The sequence below is a fragment of the Rattus norvegicus genome, chromosome 3 (genome assembly GCF_021556685.1).
Source record: "Rattus norvegicus strain SHRSP/BbbUtx chromosome 3, alternate assembly SHRSP_T2T, whole genome shotgun sequence".
NCBI lineage: Eukaryota > Metazoa > Chordata > Mammalia > Rodentia > Muridae > Rattus > Rattus norvegicus.
In genome coordinates, this window is record NC_141536.1 from 15,403,776 (window position 1) to 15,423,447 (window position 19,672).

The following is a 19,672-nucleotide window of genomic DNA, read 5'->3' on the forward strand; positions in this document are numbered from 1 at the left end:
GGCACTAACTGTGAATTGTGGGCCACATCCCAGATCTACTGAGTCATAGTGTCTGGGGGTAAGCCCATCAAACTGTATGTTCATGGCTCTCGGTGAAGTCTGAACCATTTAAGGAACACTAATCTTAAGCTCACTAAAGTCATAATCACAAAGAATCCAACACCATTTGAGCCACTGTGTGTGTCAGTCACACATTTCAACCTTGGCACTAACCCTGGGCATTAAAAGTAGTACTCTACTAGGATATGGTGGCACACTCCCATAATCCCAGCACTCAGAAGGCTGAAGCAGAAAGCTTAAGTTCTAGACCAGCCTCAGCTATACAGCAAGTTCCAAAGCAATCTGAGCTACACAGGGCCCTGTCGCAAACAACAGCAACAATAAAAACAAATGGCTATTCTAGAGAAAGATATATCAGGGAGTCAGCAGCAGCCTTAAGTTGCCCCACATTACCTTGATGGAAACATCTGTCCAGAATGTGAACTTTGCATCTCCAGGGGCCTAGATTTAACCTTTGACTTAGTTACTACTGATGTATGACTTCACCTCCCAAACCTCACTGAGCTAAGTCACCCCAGCAGGCACAATGGGAGACAACGGGGAGAGCCTTTCCTGAAAGAGCCCATTCTAAGGATGCAGTGAGCACATCCATGTGGCAGGCCTCCCAGCAGGCCAAGCCCACGAATGCAGCCTTTCCTTAAGAACAGCGATGCTCTAGGCACTGTATCCCTGAGCTCCCAGAACTGGAGCTCTGGGACCTCCCACAGGACAGCCCTTCAGACTAAGCTAGTGCCACTTTAGAAGAAGCACTACCAGGTGGCTGGTACCTTGGCTGGTAAGAAGCAGCAAATGAGAAGCTGGCTGGGGGGCTGGGAAGAGAAGCCACTGTTAGCTAGGGAGAGTGAGCATAGCAACAATAAACACAGCTGCCTGGGTTTATGGGGCTCCTGGAAGCAGCGGCCTCCCCGAAGAGAGTCACACTAAAGCCAGTCTGCTGAACATGACTGAGTCACCCAGTTAGATCAGTAGGGTTGGCCAGAGAGCACGTTCATCTGTGTGTCCTTGGGGCTCTGTACAGAAGGCCTAACAAGAAGGGATGAAACTGGATATTTAAAGAGATAACCTGTCATTTTCTATCCAATTAGTTAACTATCCACAACAGCTTGCTCCTTGGAACCCAGGAGCCAGGGCTTCTCTGGCAAAAGCAGGTATCTAGAAGCTGAGGTGCAGGCTCTGAGATGATCATTCATGAGCAGCACTGGCTACTGTGTGAGCACCCACTCCTGGGAAGCCTACATTACCAGGCTTTTCTAGAAACCCTCATTTGTCTGCCCATCTGCCTCTGATGTCCCAGGAAGGTTAACGAGGTTAGCAGGAGGCTGACTTTCTCCGTAACAAGGATTTTAGCAGTACTATTAGTAGGAGGCTTGTAGTGACTCCCCAACCCCACCCTCACACTGTCCCCTGGAGGTCCTGTCTGTCCAGACTAGACACCGGACATGACTATACTGTTTTCAGGTTTACACTGAATGGGAATGCCTTTAATCAGATTTGGAGATTTTCTGTGAGGTTGTGATTATGAGGAGTTTTTGCAGCTCACACAGTAGGACAGAGGTTGGATTCCAGAAGTAAGCATTTCTGAACAATATTGTTCTAAGATAAAATGAAAGCCAGGCAATAGAGTCTCAGCAAACTGCCTTGAGGCAAACTGATGGGTCAACAATCTCTGGCACTCAGATGACACTTAATCAACATTTGTTGATTAAATAACAAACATACTTGATATGTGGGGTGTCCTCCTCCAGAAAATTTGCTGCTTTGACTGTCCCCAGACAAGTGGATGGAGAAGTCAGGAAATAAACTGGGTCACATGTGAGCTGCTTTACACAAAGTGTGCAGTCCATTTGAGTGGTTGGATACACAGGTCAGGCCGGTGTTTAACAGACACTGCATCCTAAGAGTTCTCTGTGGTGCCTGGATGCCCTTAGTGACACTGGACAAAGCTATGCCATGGAGCCTCCCTGCAGACCACGTCTTCAGACTGTGTTCACTGGAGCCAGAGATCATGCAGCTCCCTGTTGGACTCAGGGCAGCAAGTCACAGGACTGACACAGGCTTCCAGGAGGGGAGGGAGCAGCTGGCCTGTGTCGGCTGTTTTATTAGAGCTGGGTGGACGGAGGCTGCAGCATTCCACCAGCTTCCTGAAGCTTGGACACTTCTCTGAGTCTGCCTAAGCCCAGCTGACCAGGAGAGGAGGGACTATGCCTTTTCACCCCCAATCTCACTGAAGCCTTAGCTCCTAAAACTGCCACACTTTCTTCCACCTGCTGAGTCTTCGATGTTAAAAAGGTGCCATGCTCTAGTAAGAAACAAATGGTTTAAATGAAAGATCATTAAAAAGGAGGGAAGGAAGGGAGGGAGGGAGGGGGGAAGGGAGGGAGGGAGGGGGGAAAGGGAGGGAGGGAGGGAGGGAGGGTAGCCAGGCAAATACTTTGGGGAAACAAAGGTAAATGCCGGGCATGGTATCACACATCTTTAACCCCAGAACTTGGGAGGCAGAGGCAGGTGGATCTCTTGAGTTTGAGGTCAGCCTGATCTACAGAGTGTGTTCCAGGACAGCCAGGGCTACACGGAGAAACCCTGTCTTGAAAACAACAACAACCACCACCACCACCACCACCACCACCACCACCACCACCACCACCACCACCACCACCACCACCACCACCACCAAATAAAACGCACAAAAAGGTTCTGTTAAGGGAACAGCTGCACACCTTCAGCTAAGAGACGCATCCTGATTCCAAAGAGCTCAAAATGAACAAGAGCCGTGGAGTGAAGAAAGGTAACTTGCTGTCAGTGTGACGTGCCCCTCCTGGCCATGCAGGCGCAGGCTCAGCTCCACTGCTTCAGCTCCAAGGGCCCCACTTAGCCAAGCCCCAGCCTGTTTATTAGTAAAATGGACCTGATACATGTCGCTCTCTCGGGTTTCAGAGATTACTGTTGCTATGACATGGCAGCGGAGACAAATTACCAGAAGGAAAGGTTTACTCGAGCTTACAGACTCATCCTTGTTGCTTTAGGTCAGCGCCAAGGGTGAATGGGATGGTGGGAGGCCATCACGGAAGAGCCCTGGTCACATTACGGTGGCTTGGAAATGCAGAAAGACAAGAGGGCAGTACCTGCTCGGATGGAAAAATGACCTAACTTCCTCCCACTAGGCTGCACCTCCTGTAGGTTCCAGTAGCACCACAAGCTGGGGAACAGTCAAGGTCTACACTATAACAAAAGAAGGAGGTGGACGGTCTCTGACATGCATAGCTCCCTGCTCTATCGAGGCACTAGAAGACTGCCCAGCTTCTATTTCTTAATGCTCAGGAGGCACTGTGAGGAAGACTACTCCCAAGAGTTTAGTCTGACCCAGAGCAGACAGGCAGGCCAGCTGAGATCCGCCATTCGACTGCATTTACCATGGGCACCAGCAGGGCCAGGAGGCTCCTAACAGCTGCAGCGCTGCAGAGTGCATTTGAAACAACTCTCAGAGGCCTCAGGAACAGCCAAGGTCCTGGCGAGAGTGGCGCATACAGGGAAGCCCCAAGATTGCTCCACAAATTCCCTCCAAACCTTAGCTTGCCCTCAATCGCCCATGTCCCATGTGGGGAGACTCTAGGGACATACACTAAAGCCGCAGCTGGAAGACAGCGATTTCAGCAATTTGGTGGAAGGCAGGGTTTAGAGTTCAAGTCCTATCAAAAGCTGTGCTGTTAAGAAGGTTTTTTGACACCACAAAGGCGACATCCTACATTAAACCCACAAGATAGAGATAGGGACAAAACCAAAATAGGCCCTAAGACAGTCAGGTGTTCTCACTGTCAGCTATGACAAACACACATTCTGACAAGAAGACACAGTCTTCACACATGCCACTCATAGTGACAGCCACAGACACACAAAGAAGCAGGAAAATGAGACACATGGGAAAAAAAGAAAAAGACACTCTCCTGCCCCAACTCAATAAACCCAGATACTGGACCTGAAAATAGAGTTTCAGGAGCTGAGGGCCAGAGCCCAGACCCTCTCAGAAGGGAGCTAATAGTCACAGAGGCTGCAGGAGCAGGTACACCTGCTCAGCTCTGTGGACCCCTTAATACAGGAGTGGTGTCGTCTCAGACAAATACCACAGTTGGCAAGGTTGGCACTGCTGGGCAGAGAGCCCCTTACAAATGGGGAAAGCGGGGAGCATGGCTGACCACACCCCAATATAGAGAACAGAAGCTTTGCTTGCCTTGTCAGACAAGGCTAGAGATCTTTGTGATGGGGAGAAAATGGTTTCATTCCCTCCAGGGGATACCTGGAAGCCAGGAGGTGAAAAGCAGGTGTGGCAGGCCAGGGCACTGTGCCCTCTCACACAGCTCAGTGCTTTCCCTCCAAGTGTGACAGGCCAGGGCACCCTGCACGGACAGACCATCAATGCTGAGGCTACCTGGATTTCCGTCTTCTGGAGACCAGCCAACTCCTGTTTGTGTGACCCTCAGGGTGCGCCCCCACGCCCAGCTGCTTGATGACTTCTGCTTTCTCCATCTCTAACTGAGGAAGCACACCATCTCTCACATTTACTTCTCTATCTCCTTCCAGCTGCTGCCGCGATCTCTAGCTTGCCTCTTCTGTCGTTTTGTTTTCCTCTCAAATTCCAATAAATTATCCTTTAGTTTTTAAAAAAAACTTTTTACTGTTTCTTGTGAGTTTCACATCATGCACCCAGTCCCACTCATCTTTCCATCCTCTCATATCCACCCTTCACCTTGCATCCTCCTGCCAAAATGACACATGCACGCGCGCACACACAACAACAGCAAAGCATAGACATCTTATCATGGACGCAGTAGTGTGTTACATGGAAGCGGTGGCGTGTCACAATGTGTCCCACAGTGTAGCCCTCTGTGCACTGCAGTGAGTCACTGGTGTGGTCCCAGATCTCTGGCTTCTGTGACGCCATCAAGATTGGATCCTCATCAGGACTCCTCCCAGTTATCCTGTTGCTGCCCTGTGTCATGGAGATCCTGCAGCTTTGGATCAGCAGGACTGGCCCTTTCATGCACCCCAACGTTTGCAGATGATAGAGATTTTAGGGCGGGCCAACTCAGAGCCCTGGACCTGGGCCTGGGGGTAGCTGAGCTGCTCAGCCCCCCGTCTCTCCCTTATCTGCACCGCCAAGGCTAGTTCTCCAGCGCTGCTCTGGCGAGCCCACCAATGCTGCCACAGGCAGGGTCAGCTCTCCTGCCCTCACGACCTTGGGGCCAGCTCATCCACATCCAGGCCTCCAGAGCCAGTTTCAGTGCTACCCAGTCAAGGTGTGGGGTCCACTCTCCCGAGTGCTGCAGCCTGTGAGGGGCAGGGCCATCTCCCTTGCTCACATGCTTTGGCCAGCTCACTGTCCCACCATCACTACCACCAGGGCCAGCTCTACTATGCTGCTCAGGCAAGGTGCAGAGCCTGCTCTCCCAAGTGCTATAGCCAACAAGCAGCCACTCCCACTCTCAGGACCCAGGGGCCAGCTCTCCCCACTGCCACAGGTAGTGAGGGACAAGGGGGAGGGGCATCATCCCCACACCCAGGCCACTTTATGGCACATGATTGGGTTACTCAAGAGTTTCTAGTTGGCTTGGGCTAAATAACCAGAATCTGCCTTTTAAAAAATTTCAAGTGAAAATTATGAGTGAAAAGTACAATACTTAACAAAATCTTTCATTTGCTCTTAATAGATTGATACACAGAAGAAAGGAAAGGTGAGCAAAGCAGGAACCAGAGAAAAGATCCAAACTGAACTGGGGGAGGAAATGTACAGATAGATCCTCAGTGATGGCAGTGTGCAGATGGGGTTGTAAGAGGAGGGGAGAAAATGCTGCATGAAAACATGTAAGAAACAAAGCTCCTCTCCTAAATGCAGTGAGAGGGAAGAGCAGTCACTGGCCCAAGAGCCTCAGTGAACACAGCAAGGAATCAATACAAAGAACATCCCTTCTAATCACATCCCAGTCAAACTGCGAGAAGCCACAAAGAGAAAAACTTCAGAGAACAGAGGAAAAGATAAGGCTGTAGCCAAATGTGATAGTCCCTACCTGCAATCTCAACACCCAGGCTGAGGCAAAGGGGTCTTATGACCTAAGCCAGCCTGGGCTACACAGGGAGACCCTATCTGAGCCAACAAACAAGGCTGGAGGGATGGCTCAGCAGAGTGCTTGCCTATCGAGAAGAAGCAGTGGGTTTGATCCCTAGGGCCGCATGAACCAGATGCAGCCATGCACACCTGTAAATTCCAACACTCAGGAGGTGGACATGGGAAAATGCAAAGTTCAAGGTCATCCTCTGCTACATGGTAGATTCAGTCATTTTAGGATACAAGAGACCCTGTATCAAAACCCAAAGTGGATGAGGAAACATCTGTGTATACAGGTACTGACCGCCTAGTTAAGGAGGCACCAGCAATTATTACAGTCAGCATTCACAAGTTGTACAGAGCCAGAGAGCCTTAAACTAATGTGTTACAGCTCATTTAATATTTTAAAGATGTTTTTTAAATATGTATGAGTGTTTTGCCACTATGTGTGTCTGTGCTCCACTGTGTGCCTGGTACCCAGGGAGACCCCAGAATGTGGTAAAGCCACAGATGGTTGGGAGCCACTGCTCGGGTACAAGAACCACACTCATCCTCTAGAAGAGAGGCTAGCACTCTCAACAGCCAAGCCCTCTCTTCAGCCCCTATTTAGTTTTTATAATAGCTCTGAGGTAGATCTGAGGGACTATCTACCCCCACTCTACAGACGAGGGAAAATGGGATCCAGAGGCATTTTCAGTAGGAGAAGTAGAAACTGACTCTGAAGCCGAGCTCCCCAGAAGGACACCTGATTGTCGTGGGCCACCGAAAGGGCCAGAGCTGTGCAAAGATGGGTGGGGCAGGGCCACTCTGGTGCTATTGACAGTGTGGAGCCTTGACTCATGCAAACAGCAATACTATGACAGCCCGCTACATAAGCTACAACTGCTACCAGAGGAGGTGCTAGTCCTGGGGACTCCTTTTGCCATCAAGTAAGTCCTACGGCCTACGACCTGTCTTTCTCACCAAATGGCTCTAAGCACAGCTTCAGATGCCCAGCCTGTGGCTCCAGCAGCAGACCCCTCAACATCGGCCTTTTACAGAGACAATGCCAGCTAGATCCTTGGGATTTAATCTCACCTCTCTAACAGAGCCTCATCTCTTTCTCAGCCAAAATGCTCTTCTCTCAGCTCCACTGAAAGAACACCTTCTGGTTGGGCATGGTGGTGTGTGTCTGTAATTCCAGCATTAAGGAGGCTTAGGGAGGAGGATTTTGAGTTTGAGGCCAGCCTATGTAATAGTATCCAAACTCAAACAAAACAAAATACAAGAGCACCACATAGCTGTTCTTGCCCCTGTCTCTCCAGTTACTTCTGTGGTCTAACAAAGGCATCAAAACTCAGTAGTCTATAATGATTCCATTAACTATGAGCCAGGAACTCAGATGTGCAGCAGTGGAATGGTTTCCTTCTCTCCTTCACAACCAGGACCCTGACAAGGAGACTGTATGGGTGAGAGTAAAGTACAGGTGAGGTAATTCGGTAGCTAGGGGCTGGGATTACCTGGAGGCAACGCTCCACACATGCCAGTGGAGGCTGTACTATCATGTACTGCGAACCCTGATTTCCTCGGGCTCTGGCTTGCTCAAGGCTCCATGAGAAAGTAGTATCCCAGTGGACAAAGCAGATGTCACCAGGCCTTTAATTAACTACCTGTTCTTTGGCTATTGGCATTACCAGTACAAACTGGTACCATACAGAGACTTGTAAGGGTGGAGAATGGATACTACCTCTCACTGGGAGGAGTGTCAGAATCTCCTGGTAATCTGGGGGATGTGGGGACTATCATTGAAGAAGCAACCATAGCATCTTTACCCATTCCTCCTATCCCTGTCGGTCCCCCTCTACCTGAATTGCCTCCTGGGTCTGAGCCATCCAATGGAACTGGGCTTAGAGGCTTCATCTGGCAGCTGCCCTGGCTGCTGCACCTCCTGTAAGATGCATCCCCAGTATGCAGCAGTTTTCTCCCAGCCCAAGTGCTTGCTGTCAGGGGACAGGGGCTTTGGCTAACACATCCTAGAAGTGAGGGAGAGAGGGGCAGTCCCTCAGTGTGCTGCGTGACTCGGCTGCCAAAGGTGTGGTGTGCAGTCACAGAACCTGTCCAGGTCCTGGGCAGAAAGCAGAGCAGGTGACATCTTCACCCCTTGGTAGAAAAGGATGTCCTGCCCAGCCCAGCCCAGCTCTCTGGCTAATGGTGTCCTGTAAGGTCTGTAGTTTCTTCTAGGAAGGGAAGAAATTGACAGAAAAAGGGAGGGGCTAGGTAGGCTGAGGAAAAGCAGAAAAAAGAATCTGTTTCCTGAACAAAAGGATGGCAGTCCAGGGAGAGGGAGCCACAGTGGATCTATCTAAATTTTAGAGACCAGGAATATATCCCATGGTACCTTGCTGTAAGAGAGGGCCACTAAAGTTTCTTCCTAGTTTGTACCTAAATTTTACCATCACCACTAACACTTTTCAAAGAAGAGTCATCACTAGTGTCAAGCACAGGGTGAGCCTGTGCATGGGGCTTGGGGTCTCCCCATCTCCGCACCCCTGCAGGAGGCCAGTGGCCTTCCGCTGACTGGCTCAATAGATCTGATGCATCTGAAGGATGCTGGCCTGGGCATCACTGTCACCTTTCCTTCTCTACTCGGAGCCAACCGTCTTCGAGTTCCACTCACTTGGCCATTCATAGATGGCAGCTCCTGGGGACTCAACCATGTGTTACCTGAATAGCCCCCCAAGTCACAGCTGAGAACTGAGGCTGGCAGGGGCTTGGGATTCAAGCCCAGCTTACCTGCCTACCCAGCACACAAGAGCCCTTGACCCTGTAATCAGACCTTTCCAGATGACCTCAGTGAACTCAGCAGTGGCAGTGCTGTTGGAATGTGGCTCGATGTAGGGAAGGACGCTCATGATAGGTGACTCAGGGAGTGGGTAACAGCTTCCTTTAGCTTGGTCCCCGACCCAGCCACGGCATTTTCACTGTCCTCATCCACTGCAACATGCTAGCCTTCTGCAGGGATGAAGTGGTTTGGAGAGTGTGAAGAAGGGTGCTGAGAGCTTAGTAGGGCAATCCACAGAAAACGAGTGAGGAGGGCTTCCGCTTGCACAGCTGCAGCTGCTCAAAACCCATTACCCCGTCCAGTGGAAGCACTTTGCCTGCAAAGGGCACCCCAATAACATCAGGCTTCAGGGAGTGGAGTGCAGGCTGGTGAGCCAGGAGCAGAGCTGGCCAGTCTTCCTATGCCAAAGGACGGGCCCGCCCAGGCTGCAAAAGCGGGCAGGAGGGGCTGGGCCAGCTGGGGCTGGAGCTAGTGTGACATCACCAGGCGGCCCGCCCCTGTCTGGAGCTGAGGGGAGGCCCAGAGCTTTTCTGGGGCCTGGGGGATCCTCTTGCACTGGTGGGCGGAGAGAAGCGCCTGCAGCCAACCAGGGTCAGGCTGTGCTCACAGTTTCCTCTGGCGGCATGTAAAGGCTCCACAAAGAACCTGGGAGTTCAACTGAGGCTGCTGCTGTCGGCCTGGGGATGGACCCCAAGCCCTGAGTGGTGCTGTTGGACCCAGGACCTGCAAGGAGCACGCACTAAGGCAGCTACGGACCACGCTGTGAGGGAGAGCAGGTTGGGAGCAGCCCCAGTGACACCAGAGCCAGCCTCATCCCTAAGAGCTTCTAAGAGCATAGACTGCTGCCAGCTGAGGCCAGTAAGGCAGGGCTGCTTGGCGGCCAGTCCAGCCTAAGACTCGGGACCTCTCCTGGAGGCCACGGCCAGGCTGTCCCGCTGATGGCACCGTGAAGCATGTGAGACCCTGCTCCAGGGCCAAGCAGGAGAGAAGAGGTAAGGGGCCAGCTCTCAACTGCAGCAGTCAGGGGAAGACGGGTTTGAGATGGGCAACCCTGACTCCTCCAGCTTTGGGGTGCAGCTGGACCCCACAGGGGGTCATACCTTGCTTTTGCTTGGAGCTAAATCAAGCATCTGACCAGGCAGAGGACTGTGAATACTTGGGCAGGGTGGTACAGAGGCACAAGCACATTGGGCTGGGATGTTGAGGACTTCATCGGTGAGCCCCGCTCACCTCTTTCAGACAAAGAGCCTCTGGGTGAGCTGGTGTGGCTGTTGGACACAGGGTGGTAGCTGGGTATGTGCACGTGTGTAGGTATGTATTTGAAAGGGCAGCAGGCTGAGAGCTGCAGGGCAGTGTTGGACTGGGCAAGTTGTGTTGAAGCTCAGGACTCCTGCACACCCAGGCTAGAGAATATGCTACGGCAGAATCAGACGTAACAGAGCTGAGGCAGTGGAAGCCTCTGTTCAGAAAGTGCCCTGGGCCAGGCAGCGCAGGCTGCCAGCGTGCCAGGAGCAGAGGCGTCCTGTACGGGACACAACATGTCACCCACAAGTTTCTGTCAATAGGACTGGGGCAAAGTGCTGCCCTGACTTTCCCTTTGCACCCAAGGACAGAGAAGGACCCCAGGTCTCTGCCCGGCAGGACATGGCTGAGGAAGGGAGGACATACTTTCCCAGCAGCCTAGTGAGGGGACACAGCAGGCACCACATAGAGTCCCTTGAAAGCACTAACCCTCGGCATGAGATAACATTTCCAAACAGAAATTCTCTGCTGACCCCTCCCTCTCCCTGTGACATCTATGTCACGGGTCAGCTATTGCCTCTGCTGTGGGATTAGGAGAGTTCCCAGAGGCCAGTGTTGTTACTCAGAAAAAGGTCGAGTTTTGTAGGGGCAGGGAGGAAGACTGAGAGCACAAGTTCCAGAGCTAGCTCAATGCTCCTCACGTGGGCTCTTCAGAGCACAGGTCTAGTATGGCAGAGACTAGGAGCTGGCTCCTCTCTGAACTCGGTTAAGTGGTAGATCACAGCTTTTCTAAACCTCAGTTTCCTGGTCTGTGATAAGGAAGGTTGAGGGCCCAGCTCAGCGACAGCTGAGCAGGCACCGGCAGCTGCCCCGCAACACGCACCTAACTACCCCTGCCTCCCAGACGCAGCAGCCTGGCATGTGACTTCAGGGCCACTCGAAGTCACACATCACTGCTCTCCAGGGGCGGTGCACGAGACCTTAGTTCTCAGCCCAGTGCCTGCATACAGAGTCTCTAACATCTAGTTACCAGTTATTGAGAACCCAACCGCAGTACTGGCCAGAGGGAAGAACAAGTACCCCAATTCTTTCCCTGGCCTGGATGCATTCTCTAAAGCAGTGGTTCTCAACCTGTGGGCTGCAACCATACCAGACAGCTTACATATCAGATATTTGCATTACAATTCATAACAGTAGCAAAATTACAATTAAGAAATAGCTTTCATGGTTGGGGAAGGTCACCATAACATAAGAAACTTTTCAAAGGTATTAAAATCCCTTTATTTTATATCTTATTTATTATATATTATTTATACATTTATATTTTAAATATAAAATAATAAAAGGGTATTAAAACGTATTAAAGATATTTTGCATCTAGGACTGGGCTTTGGGGACACCTGTAGCATTTCTGCACCCTAGAAGTACACTGTAAGAAGAAAATATACACCCAGACCAAAACTTCCAACACCACTCTCACAGCAGGATGCTATCCAGTATCACCCTTGGGTAGCAGAGATCAGGCTCTGGCAAGCCTGGCCATGGTGTACTAGTGCCTCACAGCACCAGTGTAGCTGAGCCCAGCGCTGCAGGCTCCTGGGTTCTTGGAGGCATCTGGAAAGCAGCTGTGAAGTTCATGCTTCCAGCCCAGGCCCTGGCATGGGTGATGGTGAAGGTTTCCTGCTGTAATGTGGACTTGGTGGCTTTCTGGCCTCTGCAAAGGTGCTGACTGACTTTGTGAATGGACACACAGATCAGGGCAAGGAGAACACCGTGGAAGGAGCTAAGTGGGCAGCGTGTATGATTCCAGAGACTCCTTCTTGCCCAGCATGGCCGTGGGCTCACAAGTTGCCCCCGGGCTTAGTGAGCAGGCACTCTATCTTACTCCATCTTGATCCCTCCCCTAGAAAGTGGGATCCTATTTTAGCACCCCCTTCGCAGGTGAAAGGATAGAGAAAGGCTCACGAAAGCTAACCTGCCCAAGCTAACAGCTACGTGATCCATGGGCTCAGAAGCTCGCACTGCCGTTCCAGAGCCCACCCTCTCTCCATCCTACCCCACTGCTCCACACGGCATCCTGACCCCTTCTGTCCTGATGCCACCCTGTGACCCTGGCAGTCAAGTCTGCTTTTTGCTGACCTTAATCCCTTAGAGAATGGTGTGCTTCCCTGGTTCCCATGCTGCCTTCTCTGTGAGGCCCACATTTGCAGCATGGGAAGCACAGCTGCACGCTCCACACTGTCCCCACACCCTGACACCACCCTCTGCACCCTGTGTGTGGAGGGCAGTGCCTTGGGTTCATCCACCTGACAAGACAGGCATTCTCTCATCACTCCTCTGGGGAACCCTTTGGGGCTGCTGTGTGGGCTCAGCATCTACCCTGGGCCACACCTGGCAGCTCCTGAGGAGCACCAGGCATCTGGAAATGAACAAAACAGACAGAAGGTCTCCCAGAAGGGCAGCCATATTCAGCTTCTCACTGAATCATGGCCTACTTTATCCAGAATGTTCTCAGCTCAGAGTGCACATGGTAGAACTGTTATGTAGACCCTAAGCGCACTAGGATGAGGCAGGCAGACTGTAAACAATCCCACACACACCCAGCAGATGGCATGAGTCTTCAGAGGTGACCCTGGGAGCTGAGAGGGTCCCCAAGGGTACAGAAGTGGAAACTGAGGCTCAAGAACACAGTGCATCTTCCACCAGTGGCCCAAAAAGGAAGAATCTCAGCTCTAACCTGTCCCTGTAGCCCAACTCACAGTCTGGTACAACCATGTAGTAGAAATCTCTGTGACGAACTGATGTAGAGAGAAGTGAATCTTTCTTGTAAACTTATGGGAAACAGCAAAGAGGCTGCTTAACTTCAGGCAGCTTGGAGTTTGTAGTGATAGACAGTGCACATCAGAACCCTTATTTGGGGGAGCTTCTGTGGCCAAGCCATGTCCTGCTCTAACAGGGCTGGGGTAGGGTGGGGGTGTTACAGCATCCGGTTCCATGTACACATCCCCGTGAGACACGTGAGTACACGGGGGAATGCTAAGATGCTGTGCTGGGTGCGTGTGGAGCCAGGCCCTGACAATTGAGCCATTGTGCAGGTCCACTCCCTGCGAAACCGGCCTGTCTTGAGGCCAGCAGCCCTAGAGACTTGGCCTCTGTCACTCAGTCCTCAAACAGGCAGATGGAGCCCACCACAAAAATGCCCAGAAGGAACCTTATCTTGATCTCCCAAAGATTCCTAGTTTCCAGAAGGTCCAAGCGCTGCCAGGGGTGGGTCCTACTCCAACCTCTGCCATGGAAGGTTGTATTGCCTTTGTCCTGCTGAATGATTCTCCAGAGCCCACCCTGGGCAGCAGAGGAGATCTGCAGGGTGGATGAGTCTATGAGCACTGAGACAAACCTCAGGCACTTCCCCTACCCCTAGATCCACCACCTCTAGCCCCCATCCCATTTGGGTCATAGGGCTCCTTAGCTCTCCTGAATGCTGCCACCCAAGTTAGGAATGCCTGCTGCTCTGGGCCCCTGGAGCACAGGCCCTCCCTCATCTCTTTGTTCCTGCTCTGTCTCTTACGACTGACTAGCCAGGAGCATGTGTGGAACAAACGCAGTCCTTGGCATCTAGTTGCCGAGCTGCTACACAAGCAGCTGGGCATTCTGAGGCGACTCTAAGAAGCTCACACTCTGGGGCAGCCAGCCAGTACAGTCTGAGCTCTGGGTGCTGGGTGGAGATAACTAACTGTTCTTGCAAGCTGGAGTAGAGAGGAGACGTCTTCACAGAGAGGTGGCCTTATGAGATCGCCTTAGAAAGGAAGACAGACACATACCAGGTAGGATTGTAGGGAAAGGTTCTCCAGGCAGAAAGCATGTAAGGTAAGATACACGTATGGATGCTGACTTGACACCATGTGAGTTTTATTTAGACCTGGAAGTGCATATGGATTGAATTATAGGGTAGTGAATTATAGGTAGCTTAGCACACCAGATGACCCGGGTTTAATTGCCTAATACCCCTAAACTGGGCACTGGCACACAGGGCCTGACATCTCAGAAGGAGTCTCATGGGCATACCAGCCTTGGCCAGACCCCGGTCCATTCAGATTACATGAGTCTGTCTCACACCCACCCAGATGCAGGGAGCCACTTAGGAGCGTGTGGGTAAGAAAGCTGCCTTGGAGCCCACCCCTACCATCTGGCAGCTCTGGTCCTGGCCCTTGTCCTCATCCCTTGCCTCCATGTGTTTATCTCTGAAATGGGAATGATTGCAGTCCCTACTTAGAGTGCCTGTGCTGTGTGAAGGAGGCATCTCTGTTGGCTGAGGTGACCTTTAGTCAGCTACTCAGCTGGGCTCAGAAGAGAAGCTCCAGGCAATGCCCAGGGTTTCCAGGAAGCTGCCTGGGGCAGTGATGTGTAGCCAGCCTCAGACACCTCCCACCCTGGCCCCCAACCCAGGGCTCCAGAGCACACTAGGCACAACAAGAAGTGCAGTAGCCAACTCAGAAGCTGGACTCTCAAATGGTTTCTCCAGACACTCCCTGCCTCTGCTCTGCTCTCCTGACTCCTGGCACGGAGGGTTCAGTGTGTGGACTTTGGGGGAATCTCAAAATGGTTCCCAAATAATACAGCAAGAAAAAGTAACATCAGTATCCTCATCCCCCTGGCATAGGCACCCAGCTCCCCAGGCCTAACCACATCCCCTATGATCTCACGGTGTGACCACAGTCCGCCTCCACACATTCAGCCTTCCCTGGAAGCCAACAGCTCACCCGTGGCATGTGCACGAGAGCCTGGGACTTCAGGCTTGCCCCACCCCATCTCCATCACTCCCCCAAGCACAGCTGGAGGATTTACTCCTAGCCTTTCTGCTTCTCTGGTCTGTGCCTCTGCCCAAGTCTCCCACAACAGGGCTGACCCCACGATGGAGCCAGACTGGCAGAGGCTAAGTCTGTGGGTGATGGGAGGCTGAATGGAGAGGGACTTATATAAAAGTCTGACAACTGCTAAGCTGAGGAAGTGTGGAGCTCTCGCTGCAGCCTCCCTGGGGGCCCTCATGGTCTTCTGGTGAGGGATGATTCACAGGATCCTGGGTTAAGGAGGGTGGCGGTTGGAGACTGGTTATTCCCACCCTGGCCTCGAGGCTCAGGGTGAATCATGGAGGACAAATGATACACAGTTCCTTCTCCAGGTTGCCCAAGGTGAGTCTACCACTGTTTGTGTATGATGCCCATTCTGGGGTCGTTCCACTCACAGGATGAAGAAGCTCTTTCTAACATCCAACAAAACTCACCCTTGTGCTGACTTGAAAGTCAAGTCTGCTCAACAGTAAGAAGCAACTGCATCCTGGCCATTAGACAAACAAACAAACAGGAGTCTTTTATTCATACTGGTGGAGAGGTGAACTTGGAGTGAGGACATCGGGCTAGGACTGATCATCAAATATGGTTTGGTGTTTACTCCAGGCGACCTAACACCTAGGAGCCTGGGCTTCCCTTGCTGCTCAATGCGAGTGTGATCTGCATCCCAGGTCAGGGATCAATACTGTGTTTCCTGGGTGCTAGTAATAATAATCAGAGGACCACCATACCCAGAGCTGCCTATGCACAGAACTGTGAAAGCCAACAAGACACAGGGTGGGGGTACGCACATGTGTAACAAAGAAGACAGCTAGTGTTCACACCACTACTGCCACATTCCCCACCTGATGACTCTGTTTAGAAACTTAAGTCTGCAGGTATCCTTCCCAGCCTGGGTCAGTGGCGGGCGTGGGAACCACTCTGCAGGCATGCTGGGTCTTCCCACAACCTTTATAGTAATAACCATTTGCTGCTGCTTAAGCTTTGCTGGGCTCTCTGCTGTCCTGACCTTGGACTTGCCATCTCCATTCATGCTCTGATTCTTCAGACTCACTCAAGCACAGAAGCTGGAGGGGAGGGCCAGCCAAACACACTTGGGCCTGTGGCCTAGGCAAAGGTCACGTCTTAGGTCTCCGGCACGGCAGGGACGCCTCCTCAGGTTTGTGCTCACAGCTGGCAGTGAAGTGCTAGCCGGGGTGGACTGACCAGGATAGCACTCCCCCCCCTGGAGCCAGTGCTGCAGACCCCAACAGCACCCCTAGCCTCCACCTGCCTAGAAGATCCGAAGGCTTTCCTTGGGGTTCCCTGTCAAACTGGCACTTCCACAGCAGGCCTGCTTGGTGTCCCTGGTGCACCTGCTGCCTGCTTCTGCCACTTCACAGTTCCAGGCCTAGGCCAACAAGTCATGGTCTGCAGTCTCAGCACCAGCACCCCCGCCCCCAGCCTTGAATGTACCTTTGTGGTAATTAGGTAGCTGTACTAGGCTGGGGATACATATGGCTCAGCAGGCAGAATGCCTGGCTAGTTCTCATTAATCCCTAGCACTGCATAGCAGGGGGAGCAACACAGGCCTCCAGTCCCAGCACTGGAGAGCTGGAGGCAGGGCTGATCCTTAGCTTCACAGGGAGTTGAGAGCCAACCTGAGACACATGCGACCTATTTAAGGAAAAAGGAAAAAATACTAGAAATACACAGGCCCACAAAGACCGTGAGTGTGAGAGCTCGCCAGCAAAGTCCCTTAGGATGCACGTGTGGGCCCCCAGCACCTGGCTACACGGTTCTCCTGAAGTAGTGGGCCCTTCCCAATGGGCACTGGGAAGATTCAGGGACATGATTGAGACAAGGTGCTTGGTTCCCACAACTAATTGGCTGGAGTTATTTTTATTATTTGAACTTTTCTCATTTCTAATCTTTGTGATAAGAACTCAGAAGCATATCCCAGGCCAGTAGCTTCTGCCACTGGGCAGGATACAGCTCTGTTTTACCAAAATAATGCTTCATCCCACGAAGTTGCCCAATGTCCAGGCTATAGTGCTGTGATGGCCAGAGGGATGCAGACGCGCAGTGTGTGGCCCTATCACACAGGCCGAATGGGGACACGCAGACAGCCCACAGGAGCTGGGTGAGACCCAAGCCCAGGGAGTCCTCACCACGTGCAAAGGCTGTCCTGCCACGTGGTCACTGCAGCCCTGCTGCTAGGGAGAGGGAAGCCCGCCCCTCACAATGGAAACTCCTCACCACACAATGTGGAAAAGCGATTCCGATCGGTGTTTTTATTTTAATTTCTAGGCCAAGCAAAACAGTTGGGTTTGCTTTTCTTTGTTGGTCATGGGGAGAAAGCAAGGAGGGGCACTTTGCCTACAGTTGAGCTAGTCTCCAGCCTAAGACAGCTGGAATGCTGGGGGGTTACTTCTCTTGGGATGCAATTAGCTGAATAAATATCAAGAAAGCAAAAGTAAACAGACTCATTGCTGCCCATTCAGAACTGCCAGACTAGCAGAGGGAAACAAATGCTTGCTATGGAGGCTGAGGGACACACCAGAGCACAGCCCTGGTTAAGCCCCTTGGTGGTCCAGCCTGGACTTTACCTGCTGCACGGTCCTAGGCAGGACACCCTGTCTACCTGGATGCCAAGTTCTCCCTCCATTGGTCACTAACACTACCAACTTACCTAGAGTGGGGATGTCAGCTCCCCCTCACCCCGGGGACTCAGTTCCTTGCCTTCCTTTCCGTAAGGCACCAGACTCCAAATTACCCCACCAAGCTCAAACCCATGCAGATGGACCCGGAAGCCTAGACTCTGCCAGAACACTCGGTGACTATCAAGTCTCTCTGAGCTTCCACTTCCTCACCTTTACGTCAGGTACAATACAAATACTGCACTCTGGCTTCGGAGTGAGCAGAACAGGTGTGAGCAGCACATGTCAAGTTTGGTTTGCTTTTTAGTCTAATGATGGCAAGCTATGTTTGTCCAGGAAAAGGGGTTCAGTAACCATGTCCCTAGCCACCTGGGTTCTCTATGAAGTGGGCTATTAGTGGCCTTTCCTTCAAGAGGGCAACGGCTTCCTACCCTCTGTGGAGCCATCATCTGTGCTCCTCAGTGGGATTCTGCTGTGCCTGCCTTCATGTGGCCATCACAACATCCTACCCTCATGCATCTCTACCCAGTGTGCGATGGGGCTGAACCACCCCATTCCACAAAGGAGGTGCTCAGTCTTCAGGATTTCAAGTTCAAAGGCAAGCAGTGAGGACTCAGAGTTGAAAGGGACAGAACCCTACCATAAACAGTACAGCACATCCTCCAGGTGTAGATGCCCAGGTATGTTTAGAAATCAAGTTTTTTCTCTGGTGCCAAGTTGCCTCCATGGCATTCTGACAGTTTCTTGGCCACAGCACAGAGGTGTTTGTCACCAAGTAGGCAGGTGAGCTGCCCACAGAAGGTGTGGCAGGAGGGCCAACCCTAGCCTGGAGCCCAGCTTCTCCCCATTCTTCTACAATGAGGGCGTGACCATCAGCTCCTAAGGAACCAAAGTTTTGCCAGGCAAACATTGTCAAACCACCCTATTTCCACTGAAGCCCCACCTCTCTGCAGAGCAGCTCTCCATTAATACTCTCCCTGCCTGGCCCAACAGGCCTTCTCTGACTGCTGGAACCAAACATGACTCTGGCCTTTGGTAGAAAACAGCCCAGTGGAGCCCCATGGAGAATAGGGTCTGATCTGCAGCTGCCCATTGGCTGGTTCATGGTGCAGCCTGCAGCCAGGGATTCCCAGAAGAAGCTTCTATGGGCCCCTGTCCCACAACCGGTGTTCAGCAGATATGAATGTCAAGTGCACTCGAGATGATGCTGATGGCTTTCAACTGCTAACCGCCATCAGCACAGGGCTGAATTCCAGTTGTGCCACCTTCTAGCCTTGTGATCTCGAGAGTTGAAAACGGAGTCCCAGTCTCCTGCTCTGTGATATGGGAGTAAGAATATCTAAGTCTGGTGAGATTGGCCAGTGGGTCAGAGTTCTTGCCGCCACCAAGCCTGATGATCTGAGACAAGACAGATATGATAGAAGCAGAGAACGGACTCCTGCAAGCTGTCCTCTGACCTGTGCAACTGTGTATGACACTTGTACTCCTACATATATACACGCAAATAAATATATGTTGCAAAAATTAGGAAGCAGAGCAGCTGCCATCAAGGGCACTGTAAAAACACAGAGAAGAAACCCCAGGTCAGACACATGGTGGCACCCAACCCATGAATGCTATGAGTGTTACCACTGAATCTGACCCATGACCTCCACTGCAAGGGCTGACCACCTCTGTCCCACACCGGCTCCCTGCTTGCTAGTTCTGTCTCCACAGCTCTCTCCACTGCACTACAGCTGTTGCTGACTGTCTTTTCACACACATATCACCACCACCACCACCAAGTGTCTATTCTAGGTCAGGCAGTAGACATTACAAATGGTACAGGGACCAAAAGTGACTCCCTAGAGGTGCTGACATTTGGGGGGAGGGACAGCACAAACCTGATGATGAGGACTCTGAGGCGAAGTGGGGGGCCCAATCTTAGGTTAGTCTTGGAGGTGGGAGAGAGCATGTTACTGAGAAG

The 19,672-nt window shown here is 51.9% G+C and overlaps 2 protein-coding genes across 37 annotated transcripts in view; one reads left to right on the forward strand and one right to left on the reverse strand.

Annotated features, from left to right (window-relative positions):
- Ralgps1 (Ral GEF with PH domain and SH3 binding motif 1) overlaps window positions 1–19,672 on the reverse strand; it is a 236,831-nt gene that overhangs the window by 74,249 nt on the left and 142,910 nt on the right.
- Angptl2 (angiopoietin-like 2) overlaps window positions 9,634–19,672 on the forward strand; it is a 29,841-nt gene continuing 19,802 nt past the window's right edge. The window contains exon 1 of the mRNA NM_133569.2: window positions 9,634–9,970. The gene's annotated coding sequence lies outside the window, so the exon portion shown is untranslated. The remainder of the gene's footprint in view (window positions 9,971–19,672) is intronic.